This window comes from Anomaloglossus baeobatrachus (assembly GCF_048569485.1).
Source record: "Anomaloglossus baeobatrachus isolate aAnoBae1 chromosome 5 unlocalized genomic scaffold, aAnoBae1.hap1 SUPER_5_unloc_1, whole genome shotgun sequence".
Classification (NCBI taxonomy): Eukaryota; Metazoa; Chordata; class Amphibia; order Anura; family Aromobatidae; genus Anomaloglossus; species Anomaloglossus baeobatrachus.
Window position 1 is genome coordinate 1640303 of NW_027441784.1, and position 13984 is coordinate 1654286.

A 13984-nucleotide genomic window follows, 5' to 3' on the forward strand; every position below is an offset into this window, starting at 1 on the left:
CTATTCCCAATTATCGTTGCTGATGCTTCCATGATGTTGTTCCTCGTTCCTGCGGCAGCACACATCGCTCCGTGTGACTCCGTGTGAGGAACCTCGCTTTACCTGCGTCCCGCCGGCAATGAGGAAGGAAGGAGGTGGGCGGGATGTTTGGCCCGCTCATCTCCGCCCCTCCGTTTTCATTGGGCGGCCGCTTAGTGACGTCACTGTGACGCAGAACGAACCGCTCCCTTAGGAGGCGGTTCGCCGGTCACAGCGACGTCGCTAGGCCGGTAAGTAGTGTGACGGGTCCATGCGATTTTGTGCACCACGGGCAGCGATTTGCCTGTTTAGCACAAACGATGGGGGCGGGTACGCACGCTAGCGATATCGGTACCGATATCTCAGCGTGTAAAGCGGCCTTTACAGCCACATTTCTCTGACCAGGTGTACGTAAAGTGTGATAGAATAAATGGCGTAATAATAATAATAATAATATATAATGCATGTGAATTAGTAAATCCTTTAGGTTTTTTGATCTTGCAGAGCACATAGGTTTATAAGGTAAATATTTATTGAGGATGGAGTTTGTGGAGACACGGGGGTCAGTGGGTGCTGTCATCCGCTGGCCCGACCGCCTTTAGAAAGACAGCGTGGCTCAGGGCTCATCCCAAATGAACGCCGGCCTCCTTAACCGTGGGCGGAACACTACTCAGACAACACAGGGTGAGGGAACCACAATAATTAGACTTTATTGGATCCCCAACCAAGTAACGGCACACAACACGTAACCAGCAAAACACACAAATGTAACAGGCAACAGAGTCTCACCCTTCCGCTGTCTCACCAGGGATTTAGAATGTCCATGCCTCAGAGGTTCCAGGGCTAATTACTCCAATCCAGCAGCACCCCGCTTTCGGCGGGCACCCACCGAGACTGGAATAACGCCAGATTTAGGATGCTGGCTGAGGTCTGCAAAGTCTGTACCAGGTGACCGAATTGTCCCAACCTGGGTTTCCTCCTTAAGTAGTCTCTGGTTTGAAGTCTTGTATCCAAGTGTTCCTCTAGTCGGAGCCAAAGTCCCTAGACTGAGTCCACAAGATATCTTGTTTATGACCCCCTAGTCAGCTCCTAAGAGCTTAGACTGGATCCATCAGCATCCATCAACAACAACCTGGTCACTTAGAAATCCCCTTTTATAGCCACAGCCTTCCCTTTGGATACACTGCGTCCTCATCGATTGGTTGGACAAGATTGCTTCTCCCATTGGATGAATTTCAAGCTGCATGGATAATGTTCATTTAAATGATGTGGGTAGGAAGACTGAGGATATCTACATGGAGTCTGCAAGTCACCAACTAGACAATGGCTACTAAGGTAATCACATTAGCAATACACAACTACATTACAATGATTACTGGAAGGGTTTGGAGAAACAATAGCTAAGCAAACATGAGGTAATACACAAAAGAACAATACGTCTGGCTGAATGTTAAGAAACTTTAACCCATGAGAGTCCATGTCATCACAGAGTTAACTTTCAAAATCTCCAAATGTTTTTTCCGGACATTGCCCATATTGTCCCATTTATTGTTATATGTAGTGTGAGGTACTCGTTATGTGGGGATCACCTTTCCCGGGGTCAAGGGTATGGCGTGGTCTGCTTGTAGCCCACAATTCAGGTCTCTGGAAGCCGCTACATGATTATAGAGCTGCCTGTGTCAGATTATTGTCACTGGTTGCACAGGAAAATAAAATCCCTAGCCTTGTCCAGGTGCTAGCGAACACAACACAACACAAACCCTGGCTACTCAGACACGGCCGGTCTAGTCCCAGTCCAGTCACACAGGAATGTCTGTTGTCTAAGGCATCCAGTTGTACTTACAGTTCAGTGTACACTGTCTGTGCATTTTCCTCTCAGAGAGATGTCTTTCTCCCTCCCCAGTCTGTGTGACTAAGGTGATCACCTAGTCAGGTTATATGCACAGCTAGCCAGGTTATATGCACAGCTAGCCTGGTGCAGCTCATCAGAACCTGCAGTGCTGGGATGTAACCCGTCCTACCTGGCTTTCCTCAGTATACAGCAAGATTTTAGGAGAAACATAGACCCCTTTAATAACGTCACCATACAATACACTCCATTTCTTGTGAAAGCCTATGGGGTTGAGCACTATAGTTTATCAGATACGGAGTATGTGATAACCCTTCAACATGTCCCTGAAGGCTAGCAGCCCTGCCCGGAACAGAAAACCTAAAAGGTTGGAGAGCTAGAAACCACCATGTCACTCTACATTTCTTTTCCCAATGACTCTTCATCCATTTCAATGGCTCGTGACCAGGTGAAACTCTCTCTCCCCAGCAGATAGTACATTGGAGTCCAGAGCCCACTTAATGGCCAAAGCGTCTTTTTCCGTGGCCACTTACCTTTTCTCATGATCATTAGTTTCCGGCTGATGTACAGCACAGGTGCTCTTCCCCATCAATCATCTGTGACAAAACTACTTTTACCCCATCATCTGAATCATCACTTTGCAGGTAAAGGGTTACTGAAAATCTGAAGATTAATATCGGTTGGGAACATAGGGCTTGTTTAAGGGCCTGGAGGGCTCTTTTCGTCTCTGATGTCTATTTAAACATTACAGAGCTTTTTCCTTTTGTGAGGTCTGTAAGAGGGGTTAAAATAGATGCACAATTAGGAATAAATCTCTGGTAATACCTTGCAATCCCCAAAATACCTGCTTTTTATTCAGGGGTCTAGGACAGCTTTGTATGGCTTCAGTTTTGTTTCACTGAGGCTTAATTAGACCTCTTCCAATAGTGCACCCCAAATACGTGGCCTCTTCTATGGCGATTGCGCATTTCTTGGGGTTCACTCTTAGCCCTGCCTGTCTGTGAGTTCACCACAGCTTGTATTTTGCTAAGGTGAGACTCCCAACCCCCACTGTATATTATCATCAAGATAGGCTGGAGCATACTGAGTATGGCCTCTGAGTATCCTGACCATCATTCGTTGAAACATTGCTGGCGCCCCATATAAGCCAAAAGGCCTCCGGGTGTATTAATAGTGACCAGTGGATGCAGAAAAAGCTATTTTTCCTTGGCACTTTCTGTGAACGATATTGGCCAGTATCCTTTAGTTAAGTCAAGTGTTGTTGTGTATAGAGCATTACCCAGCTTCTCGATCAGCTCATCCACTTGAGACATTGGGTAGGAAGAATGGAGTCAATTAAATGTAACAAATTCTTGATGCAAATATAACACCATCTGTAAAAAGCTAAAGTTGAAAAAGAGGAGAAAAGAGGATGGCTTCTACAAACGGATAATGTTCCTAAACACACATCCACAATAAACTACCTCAAAAGGCGCAATGTGAAGGTTTTACAATGGCCTCACAGTCCCCTGATCGGAACATCATTGAAAATCTGTGACTAGAAAGAAGGGAAGTGCATGCAAGACGAGCCAGGAATGTCACAGAACTGGAAGACGCTTCCAAGCAAGAGCAGTGCATGCAAGATGAGCCAGGAATCTCACAGAACTGGAAGACGTCTCCAAGGAAGAGCAGTGCATGCAGGACGAGCCAGGAATCTCACAGAACTGGAAGACGTCTCCAAGGAAGAGCAGTGCATGCAGGACGAGCCAGGAATCTCACAGAACTGGAAGACGTCTCTAAGGAAGAGCAGTGCATGCAGGACAAGCCAGGAATCTCACAAACCAGGAAGACGTTTCCAAAGAAGAATGGATGATAAAGCGTTTACAAGCTGTGACACTTGCTAAAGGGAGTGCTATTAGGTACTAACCATGCGGGGTACCAAGCTTTTGCATCGGCCAACTGTCCATTTTTGTTCATTTTAAAAAGTAAAAGATGAAGATTTTATATTTATATATATATACATACATATATACACACACATACGCACACATACACACATATACATATGTGGTCAAAATTGTTGGTTGGTTCCCCTCATTTAATTAAAGAAAAACTTTTAATGGTCACAGACATAACTTGAATCTGACAAAAATAATAATAAAAAAATCTATGAAAATGAACAAATAAAAGTCAGACATTGCTGCTTTTCTGCTTCCACAGAATTTAAAAAAATAACACTCATGAAACAGGCCTGGACAGAAATGATGGTACCCCTGAAAATAATGTGACGAAAGGGACATGTTAAATCAAGGTGTGTCCACTAATTAGCATCACAGGTGTCTACAATGTTGTAATCAGTCAGTGCATCTGTATAATGGCCTACAGATACTCACTGTACTGTTTGATGACACATGGTGTGTACCAAACTCAACATGGACCAGAGGAAGAAAAGGAAAAAGTTGTCTCAGGAGATTAGAAAGAAAATTATAGACAAGCATGTTAAAGGTAAAGGTTAAAAGACCATCTCCAAGCAGCTTGATGTTCCTGTGACTACAGTTGCACATATTATTCATACATTTTAGATCCATGGGACTGTAGACAACCTCCCTGGACGTGGCCGCAGGATGAAAATTGATGACAAATCTAAGAGACAAATAATACAAATAGCAACAAAAGAGCCCATAAAAACTTTTAAAGAGAATAATGGTGAACTTCAAGCTCAAGGAACATCAGTGTCAGATCGCACCATCCGTCATTACTTGAGCCAAAGTGCACCTCATCATAGATGACCAAGGAAGACACCATTGTTCAAAAAAAAAAAAAATCATAAAAAAGCCACACTGGAATTTGTCAAACTACATGTTGACAAGCCACAAAGCTTCTGGAAAAATGTGAGACAAAAATTGAACTTTTTGGCAAGACACATCAGCTCTATGTTCACAGACGGAAAAATGAAGCATATCAAGAAAAACTACATTGTCCCTACCGTGAAACATGGAGGAGGCTCACTAATGTTCTGGGGCTACTTTGCTGCATCTGGCACTGGGTGTCTTGAATCTGTGCAGAGTTCAATGAAATCTCAAGACTTTCAAGGGATTCTAGAGAGAAATGTGCTGGCCAGTGTCAGAAAGCTTGGTCTCAGGCGCAGGTCATGGGTCTTGCAACAGGATAATGACCCAAAACACACAGCTAAAAACACCCAAGAATGGCTAAGGGGAAAACATTGGACTGTTCTGAAGTGGCCTCTATGAGCCCTGACCTAAATCCTATTGAGCATCTTTGGAAAGAGCTGGAACATGCCATCTGGAAAAGGCGACCTTCAAACACAAGACAACTGGAGCAGTTTTCTCTTGAGGAGTCACTAAAATACCTGTTGAGATGCGCAGAAGTCTTATTGACAGTTACAGGAATCGTTTGATTGCAGTAATTGCCTCACAAGGTTGTACAACCAAATATCAAGTTAAGGAGGAATCACCATTTCTGTCCAGGCCGATTTCATAAGTTTGTTTTTTTTTTTTTTTTTTTAAATTCTGTGGAAGCGAAAAGCAGCGATGTCTGACTGTCATTTGTTCATTTTCATAGATTTTTTTTATTATTACTTTTGTCAGATTCAAGTTATTTCTGTGACCATTGTGGGTTTTTCTTTCATTAAACGATGGGTACCAACAATTTTGACCACGTGTGTGTGTTTATATTAAATATTTCTTTATTTTTTCCCTAAAATACAAAGGAAATGCTTTACAAAAGCTGCTGATCTTATACACATGGTGCAGATTATTAATACTTTTTTAGAGTAAAGTAAAATCAGGATTGTTCGGAGACAACAAGGTTTTATATAAGGGAATATAGAAGAACGGACACTGGACACACGCGGGAAAACTGCGGTAGGACGATTATTGTTTCTTACACATAAAGTGATAACATTTAGATGGATTCATACGACTCCGACAAAACGTGATTAACAAAGTCATTACTACAGGACGGTATGAGAAGGGGATTTATTCTAAAGAAACGCTGGAGCCAAAAATGAGAGAGAATCTGGGTCCCGGGGCTGGAGACTTCGGGCTTCCAGCGTGTCAGTATGAGGCGGGGTCTTTGTCCCTGGAGCTTCTCGGTATAATGAGACTCACTGATCTTATTCATATAAAAAGAATCTGAGTAACATAGAAACTGCCGAAATATGAGGAGCTTGTCTGATCTATAAGTCACTGTATAAAGAGCTATGGAGACAGCGCTATTCTTCTGTATAACATATGTGATGTCGCTGTAGCCCTAATATTTCTGTACATGACGTCTCTGTATAGATAATCTTACCCCAGCATTCCGGATTGGGAAAAGGTGGAAATGTGGCGCCTCTGACCTGGTCAGGCACCACTGAGTACTGCACCCATGCTGGGGACAGTACAACACAGGTAATCCAGAAGGCTGACCGAGGTGTGACTACACAGGCGCATAGTGATCAGGTCTCACACATGTACCTTTGAGAGGACCCCTGGGGATCCCAGGAGGGGGCGAAGCCGGTGCGAAGCCTCCATCTCCACTCGAGGGGTGTGGTGGAGAGCCTGGTTGCTAGGTGGCGTAGGCAGGCACAAAAGGGAGAAGGAGGAGAGCAGTCTGAAGCAGAGTGGGGAGGAGTGAGGAGCATGGAAGTGGAGCTCTGACAGGGGCAGCAGTGCAGGTCCCATGAGTGAGCCGGTTTAGAGTGCAGCTCAGGAAGAGCAGAAGCAGACCCTGGAGCTGTTGCAGTCTAACAGCGTCCGCGCAGTGACTACCGACGGGGGAGAACGGTCACCTAGTAGTGCTACCCGAAATCCACACACAGCTAAAGAGAGAGCAACGTAGTGGGAAGTAAGGAGACTGCCAGGGAGTTACCAGGCCCGAACGGGTAGCAGGTCCCAGTGCAGGGATAGATCCACCTTTCTTTGCCAAACCTGCATGAGGGGGCACTTTACACCCCCAAGACCACACTACAGAGTCCGCAGCCACGTCGCCACAGTTAGGGCCCATAGTTCACAGGAGGCAAGCAGCCGGAGTGTCCTGGTCCAGGCTACAAGCAAACGGGCCGAAACGAGGGGAGCAGCAACTTCCCTGGGTGACCCCCATAGGGACTGCAAGTCGGGGTTACCCCAAAACGCAAAGGGCTAAGGAAGGCGAGTCGGTAGCCACCCTCATCAGTCAGCCTGAAGGACACCTGGTTCCAGCCTGGTTCATCCCAGCTACGCCCGGGTTACTCACCCTGCCATCTTCAGTGAGTAAAACCCCTCAAAGACATTCTGCTTGTGTTGAGTTATTCTGCGCCTTGTGGTTCTACACACTTACACAGGGCCCTGGGGCTTGCCTCACTCTCAGGAGGCTATTACAACTGACTGCACCCACCATCAGCCCCAGGCATCCCTTAATCTGCAGTGGCGGTCCCCACTGACCGCAATTCTGAGAGTGGCGTCACGACAATCAAAATAGAAGATTCCCTACCTGTGACCAGACTGTTCCATCCACGTGGAGTCCCTGAAGGTAATGCACCGCTGCACCGGCACCGCACCTAGGGGTCCCACAGATCTGGCGTCACGAACAGGATAAGGACTAGACCTGTTTAGACAGGTGACCATGTGCCTGGGCGGTCCGCTTGAAAAATTGGAAGCGCCGCCATATTGCCACCATGAAAAGCGCGCTGAAAAACAACAGCAGCCCGCGCTGGGAGAAGTTACCGCCCACGAAGAGGTGTGGCTACCCAGAGATCCCCTGCAGAGTCCTGACCTCGCAAGTGATGAGAGCGGAGGCGTTCAGAGACGTCGGGACAGAAAGGGAGCCAGAAGCCTGCTGTTAAAAGAAGGAGACGCAGAGGAAATGGCGTCTGGATGCAGAGACCCAGAGCCAGGCTCCGCTGCCTGGTGGTATCAAGAGCTTGCCCAGTTCAGTGACCGACTGGAGGCGAGGATCGTGCAGCAGATCAGAGAGGGACGCACGGAGCTTCTGGAGATGGCTGCGGCGGTTCAGGCCTACGAGGGGAGAGCCACGCGACGAGTGCCAGACCGAGCGGCGACGACTCAGACCCTGATGGTGCCACCGATGGGTGAGTCCAGTGTTGCCCCTGCCAGCGCGAGTGCCCCGACCCCTGCTGCCACGCCCGCGGTCCCTGAAGAGGCGCCCGGCGCGGCGACGCTGAACCAGGCCGCAGCCACGCCAGGTGCGGCCCGCCAAGCCCAGGCCGCCGCAGCGATGCCCTGCCCGGCCCGCAAAGATCCGGCTGCTACCGCGACCCTCCTCCACGCCGCAGGTGTGACGCTGACCCAGGCCGCCGCCATGCTAGGCCCGGCCCGCCAAGACCCCACCGCAGCAGCGACGTTCGTCCGCGCCGCAAGTGAGGTGCTGAACCAGGCCGCAGCCATGTCAGGTGCGGCCCGCCAAGCCCAGATCGCTGCAGCGACGCCCAGCCCAGCCTGCACAGATCCCATCGCAGCTGCGACGCCAATCCAGGCCGCCGCAGCGATGCCCTGCCCGGCCCGCCAAGAACCGGCCACAGTAGCGATGCCCGCTAAGACTCCAGCTGCGACCCTGATTGAGACTGCGACAGCGACGCTGATCCAGGCCGCCGCCATGCCAGGCTCGGCCCGCCAAGACCAGGCCGCCGCCATGCCAGGCGCGGCCCGCCAAGACAAGATTGTACCACCGTTTACCCCGGCCTGCAAGGCCAGAGCAGACACCGCTCCCCAGTCCAAGGAAGTCCCTGCTAGGAAGTCTACGCTGGGAGAGGACCCCGAATACTGGAAGCTGAAGGCTGACCTAGAGGCCCAGTTCCCACAGGAGATGGTGGACCGGTATCTGCTCCCTCCGCATACCCACAAGCAGACTTCTGCAACGTCCACGCCAAAAAGTCCACCGCCCTGGCCGGCTGATGAACACTCATCCCCAGCGCTGCCACAACAGGAGTGCTCAGAAGAACTAAGGGGGAGGAGAGGCCAGGAAGCTGAGAAGCTGACCCCAGAACCATCAGCAGTGGATCCATGCCCAGAGCCAGAGATGTTGCCATACTCCCGCTGGGATGAAGAGGAAGATTTGTCCAGAAACCTCACCTGGGAGCCTGCAAGCAGTGAAGTAGCAACCCAGCAGAATCCAGCCCGCAAGACACGGCGCCGCAGCAGAACAAAGTTTTCCCCTGCACAGCAATCTCCGGATAGAAAAGATGAAGTCACGGCCAGAGACTTAGAGGAAAAGCGGTCCTTGAGAAGAGCCAAATCGCAGGTCAGAGGCCCACTTTGTCGAGGAGTTGTGGAAGACTTCAGCTTGAAGAGTGGATATGGTTTCATAGTTGCACCTGGTATGAAAGAAGGCATCTTTGTAAACAGAAGGGATGTTAGAGCCCATTTGCCTAGAGGACATCCAGGAAGAAACTTACAGATGGGAGATACAGTGGAATTTACAATGCACCAAGGAGAAAGAGGATGGTATGCACTCGACGTTACGCCATGTACCAGAAATCCCTACAGTAATCCTGCAAAAGAAACAGACACAGAAAAAGAAACAGACACAGAGGAAGAGGAAAGAAAAGATAAGGAACCCATTGATGACAGAGATGGAGAAAGCAACAGGTGCCGCAGCCCTACAGGCCCAAGCCCTGGTGAGGAGGAATCTGTATAAAGCAAGTAAAGTAAAGTACAGCAAGTTAAAGTTTTGACCAGTTTGCAACGTTTACATGTTTAAGAAATGTGCCCACATGAACTAATGTGAGAAACCCATGAACCTTAAGGCTATGAACTGGCTATAGCCACAAACTCTCGCAGTGTAAATAGTTACCCCAGAGGTACCACCACCAGAGCCAGCCTGTTTAGGGGCCTGGCTCGCCTGCAACCAGGGAGCACGCCTGTTTATGGGGCCTGGCTCTCCACCACAAAGAGGGTACCTGGTCAGCACCAACTGTGGAGGCCGCCTCTACATCCTGCCAGAAGGGGCTGAAGGCGCGGCTCCACCATGCCAGGTATACCCTGAAACCACCAGACCATGAAAGCCGCCTCGACATCCTGCCAGAAGTGGCTGAAGGCGCGGCCAACGTGAGAGGGTTTTGGGTGGGTTAACGGACTTGTGGGTGGAGGGTGGTGATGTATGGTACCAGGTGGTTTTAAAATGTTTTACCATGTTTTACTGTTTTATGCATTTTAAAATGTTGTCTTGCAGCCCGAGGACGTGCTGGTGATAACTAAGGGGGAATGTGGCGCCTCTGACCTGGTCAGGCACCACTGAGTACTGCACCCATGCTGGGGACAGTACAACACAGGTAATCCAGAAGGCTGACCGAGGTGTGACTACACAGGCGCATAGTGATCAGGTCTCACACATGTACCTTTGAGAGGACCCCTGGGGATCCCAGGAGGGGGCGAAGCCGGTGCGAAGCCTCCATCTCCACTCGAGGGGTGTGGTGGAGAGCCTGGTTGCTAGGTGGCGTAGGCAGGCACAAAAGGGAGAAGGAGGAGAGCAGTCTGAAGCAGAGTGGGGAGGAGTGAGGAGCATGGAAGTGGAGCTCTGACAGGGGCAGCAGTGCAGGTCCCATGAGTGAGCCGGTTTAGTGTGCAGCTCAGGAAGAGCAGAAGCAGACCCTGGAGCTGTTGCAGTCTAACAGCGTCCGCGCAGTGACTACCGACGGGGGAGAACGGTCACCTAGTAGTGCTACCCGAAATCCACACACAGCTAAAGAGAGAGCAACGTAGTGGGAAGTAAGGAGACTGCCAGGGAGTTACCAGGCCCGAACGGGTAGCAGGTCCCAGTGCAGGGATAGATCCACCTTTCTTTGCCAAACCTGCATGAGGGGGCACTTTACACCCCCAAGACCACACTACAGAGTCCGCAGCCACGTCGCCACAGTTAGGGCCCATAGTTCACAGGAGGCAAGCAGCCGGAGTGTCCTGGTCCAGGCTACAAGCAAACGGGCCGAAACGAGGGGAGCAGCAACTTCCCTGGGTGACCCCCATAGGGACTGCAAGTCGGGGTTACCCCAAAATGCAAAGGGCTAAGGAAGGCGAGTCGGTAGCCACCCTCATCAGTCAGCCTGAAGGACACCTGGTTCCAGCCTGGTTCATCCCAGCTACGCCCGGGTTACTCACCCTGCCATCTTCAGTGAGTAAAACCCCTGAAAGACATTCTGCTTGTGTTGAGTTATTCTGCGCCTTGTGGTTCTACACACTTACACAGGGCCCTGGGGCTTGCCTCACTCTCAGGAGGCTATTACAACTGACTGCACCCACCATCAGCCCCAGGCATCCCTTAATCTGCAGTGGCGGTCCCCACTGACCGCAATTCTGAGAGTGGCGTCACGACAATCAAAATAGAAGATTCCCTACCTGTGACCAGACTGTTCCATCCACGTGGAGTCCCTGAAGGTAATGCACCGCTGCACCGACACCGCACCTAGGGGTCCCACAGAAGTAGAGGGTGGAGGGAGGGGGGGGGCATTTTATTGTAATGTGTCTTTAAAAAATAGAATTATCTAATTAAAATATATGATACTTCCTCCCATCATTTTTGTTGTGCGCTCAAAGCTAAATTTGGATTTCAAAAAGTATTTAGAATCATAGAAAATGTAATGAAGGACCTCGTGTGGAGAAGTAAACAGCCGAGGATAGGAAGGAAAAGAACAAGGAGTTCGTATTGTCTAAAGAAAAAGGCCAAAAATTAAAGCTTAGATTATGTCAGGCCTTACAGAGGAGTAATGGATATACTTTTGGAAAAATTATCAAACAGTTAAAGCTTTGTTAGTGAGAAATTGCAGTAATAAGAGTATTGTATCCAAGACATTTACTGCCATAATGAGGGAACAGGTTGGGCGACCTCTGCTCCAGCAAAAAGGAAATGGAGGAAGAAGAAAACAAAAACATTAGTTTAGGTACTCAGACTTTATTGGAAAAAAATGTTTTGGGTGTCAGGTTATAGGGACAATTTTTTTTTTTACATCAAACAAATTTGTATTACGCACAATATAGTCATTACAGATCAGGGCATCCTCAAGATACAATATAAATCAAGGTTCACAATATTCTTTATATAACTAAAAACAGCCCACCCCATTTGCCCCCACCCATCCCAGTATCCCCTTAACTAAACCCCCGGTGAGACAAATTTTGGAATACAACTCACATCAAATACAAGATCATAAAAGCAAACAATTAGAGAGGAAATCGCTGGCAGCTCATGAGAAACCGCAGAAGGAATTCGAATCCACTCACACCATTGTTTACCGAACTTTGGAATGGCACCTATTTTGATGTATATTCTTTTCTCCATTAACCCCTTAATGACCGCGGGCAGTAAAATTATGTCCTAGCGGTCACAGTGCAGGCAGCCAGCAGGGATTGACGCACATCTCAGCTGATTTGTACAGCTGACATCCGTGATCTGCCCGTGCCTGTTAGCCCCTTAAATGGTGCTGTCAAAATGTGATGGCGCCATTTAAATTGCGGTCGCCATAAAACTTTACTCACCGGCCGCCACCGGAATTCACATGACGTGATCACGTGGATCCGATGGTTGTCATCGTAGCCCAGGGTCATGTGATGACCCCTTTAGCTCACATGACTGAGGTCCTGTAACCAGTCAGCCGAGTATTGCAGGTTACAAAAGATGAGCATTTCTCCCGATCTGAGCGATGCTGCTCTGATCGGAAGAAAAAAATGAGCGATCAGACTTCTGATCCTTATAGTCCCCTAGCAGGACGAGTAAAATAAATAAAAAAAAGTTTTTAAAAATTAAAAAAAATAAAATATAAAAGTTCAAATCACCCCCCCCTTTCACCCCATTGAAAATTAAAAGGTTAAAAAAATGAAAAATATTACACACATTTGGTATCGCTGCATTCAGAAACGCCCGATCTATCAAAATCTAAAATACAATTAATCTGATCGATAAACAGCATAGCGGCAAAAAAATTGCAAAGGCCAAGATTACATTTTTTTTGGTCGCCATAAGTTTTGTGCAAAATGCAATAACAGGCAATCAAAATGTAGCAAAGATGGTACCATTAAAAACGTCAGCTCGAGACGCAAAAAAATAAACCGTTACTGAGGCATAAATCCCAATAAAATGAGAAAGCTACGGGTCGCGGAAAATGCAGCAAAACATGCGCCACTTTTTTAAACAAACCAGATTTTTTTAACCCCTTAGATAAATGTGAACCTTTACATGTTTGATGTCTACGAATTCGCACCGGCATGAGGCATCACACCCACACATCAGTTTTACCATATAGTGAATACAGTGAATAAAATATCTCAAAAACTATTGTGCAATCGCACTTTTTTGCAATTTTTCCGCATTTGGAATTTTTTGCCCGTTTTCCAGTACATTATATGGTAATACTCATGGTTTCAATATTGACTGAAAAATAAAAAAGTTGCAGCTCTCGGAAGAAAAAAAAGAAATAGGAAAGCGCAAAATCGGCCGGTCATGAAGGGGCTAAAATGGTATTTAGGCTGGCAATTATCTTCAGACATCCCAGGTAAGTTAGCGGCCAACCAGTGTGTAGCAATCATTTTCCAGGTCTGATACAGAACCTTCAATATTGCGAGTTGTGTAGCAGCAGGGCCGCCCTCCTCACCTACTACTCCCAAGATACCCAATTTCGGGCACAAGCGTATATAGACATTGAATACTTCTCTATCAAGTTGCTTATCTTTTCCCAGAGATCAGTTAAATAGGAGCACGACCAGAACATATGAAGCAAATCTGCGTCCTCCCTCCTGCACATTGGACATATATCGTCAGTTCGAAGTTTCATTTTAAATAACGCTTTTGGAGTTCTGTAGACCCGGTGGACCAGAAATAATTGCGACCTTCTCTGGGTCATATTAATGCAAAGTGCTTTAATGGAGTCTAGAATACTTTCCCATTCATCTGCGATAATAAGAAAAATATCCCTCTCCCACCCTATCTTTGTGCTACCCATGGGGTACCCAAAGATGCCCCTCAGAAAGGAATTATACCATAAGGAGAAGATTCCCTTTGTAGCACTAGACTGTAATACACTTTCCAAGATCCCAGTGTGTGAGACAGACAAGGCTATCGTATGCCTCTGAATTTCTATGGCATGCCTCAAATGTAAAAACTTGAAAAAAAAAAATCAGCATTCGGCAGACCAAGTCCTGCTTCAGCTGTTCA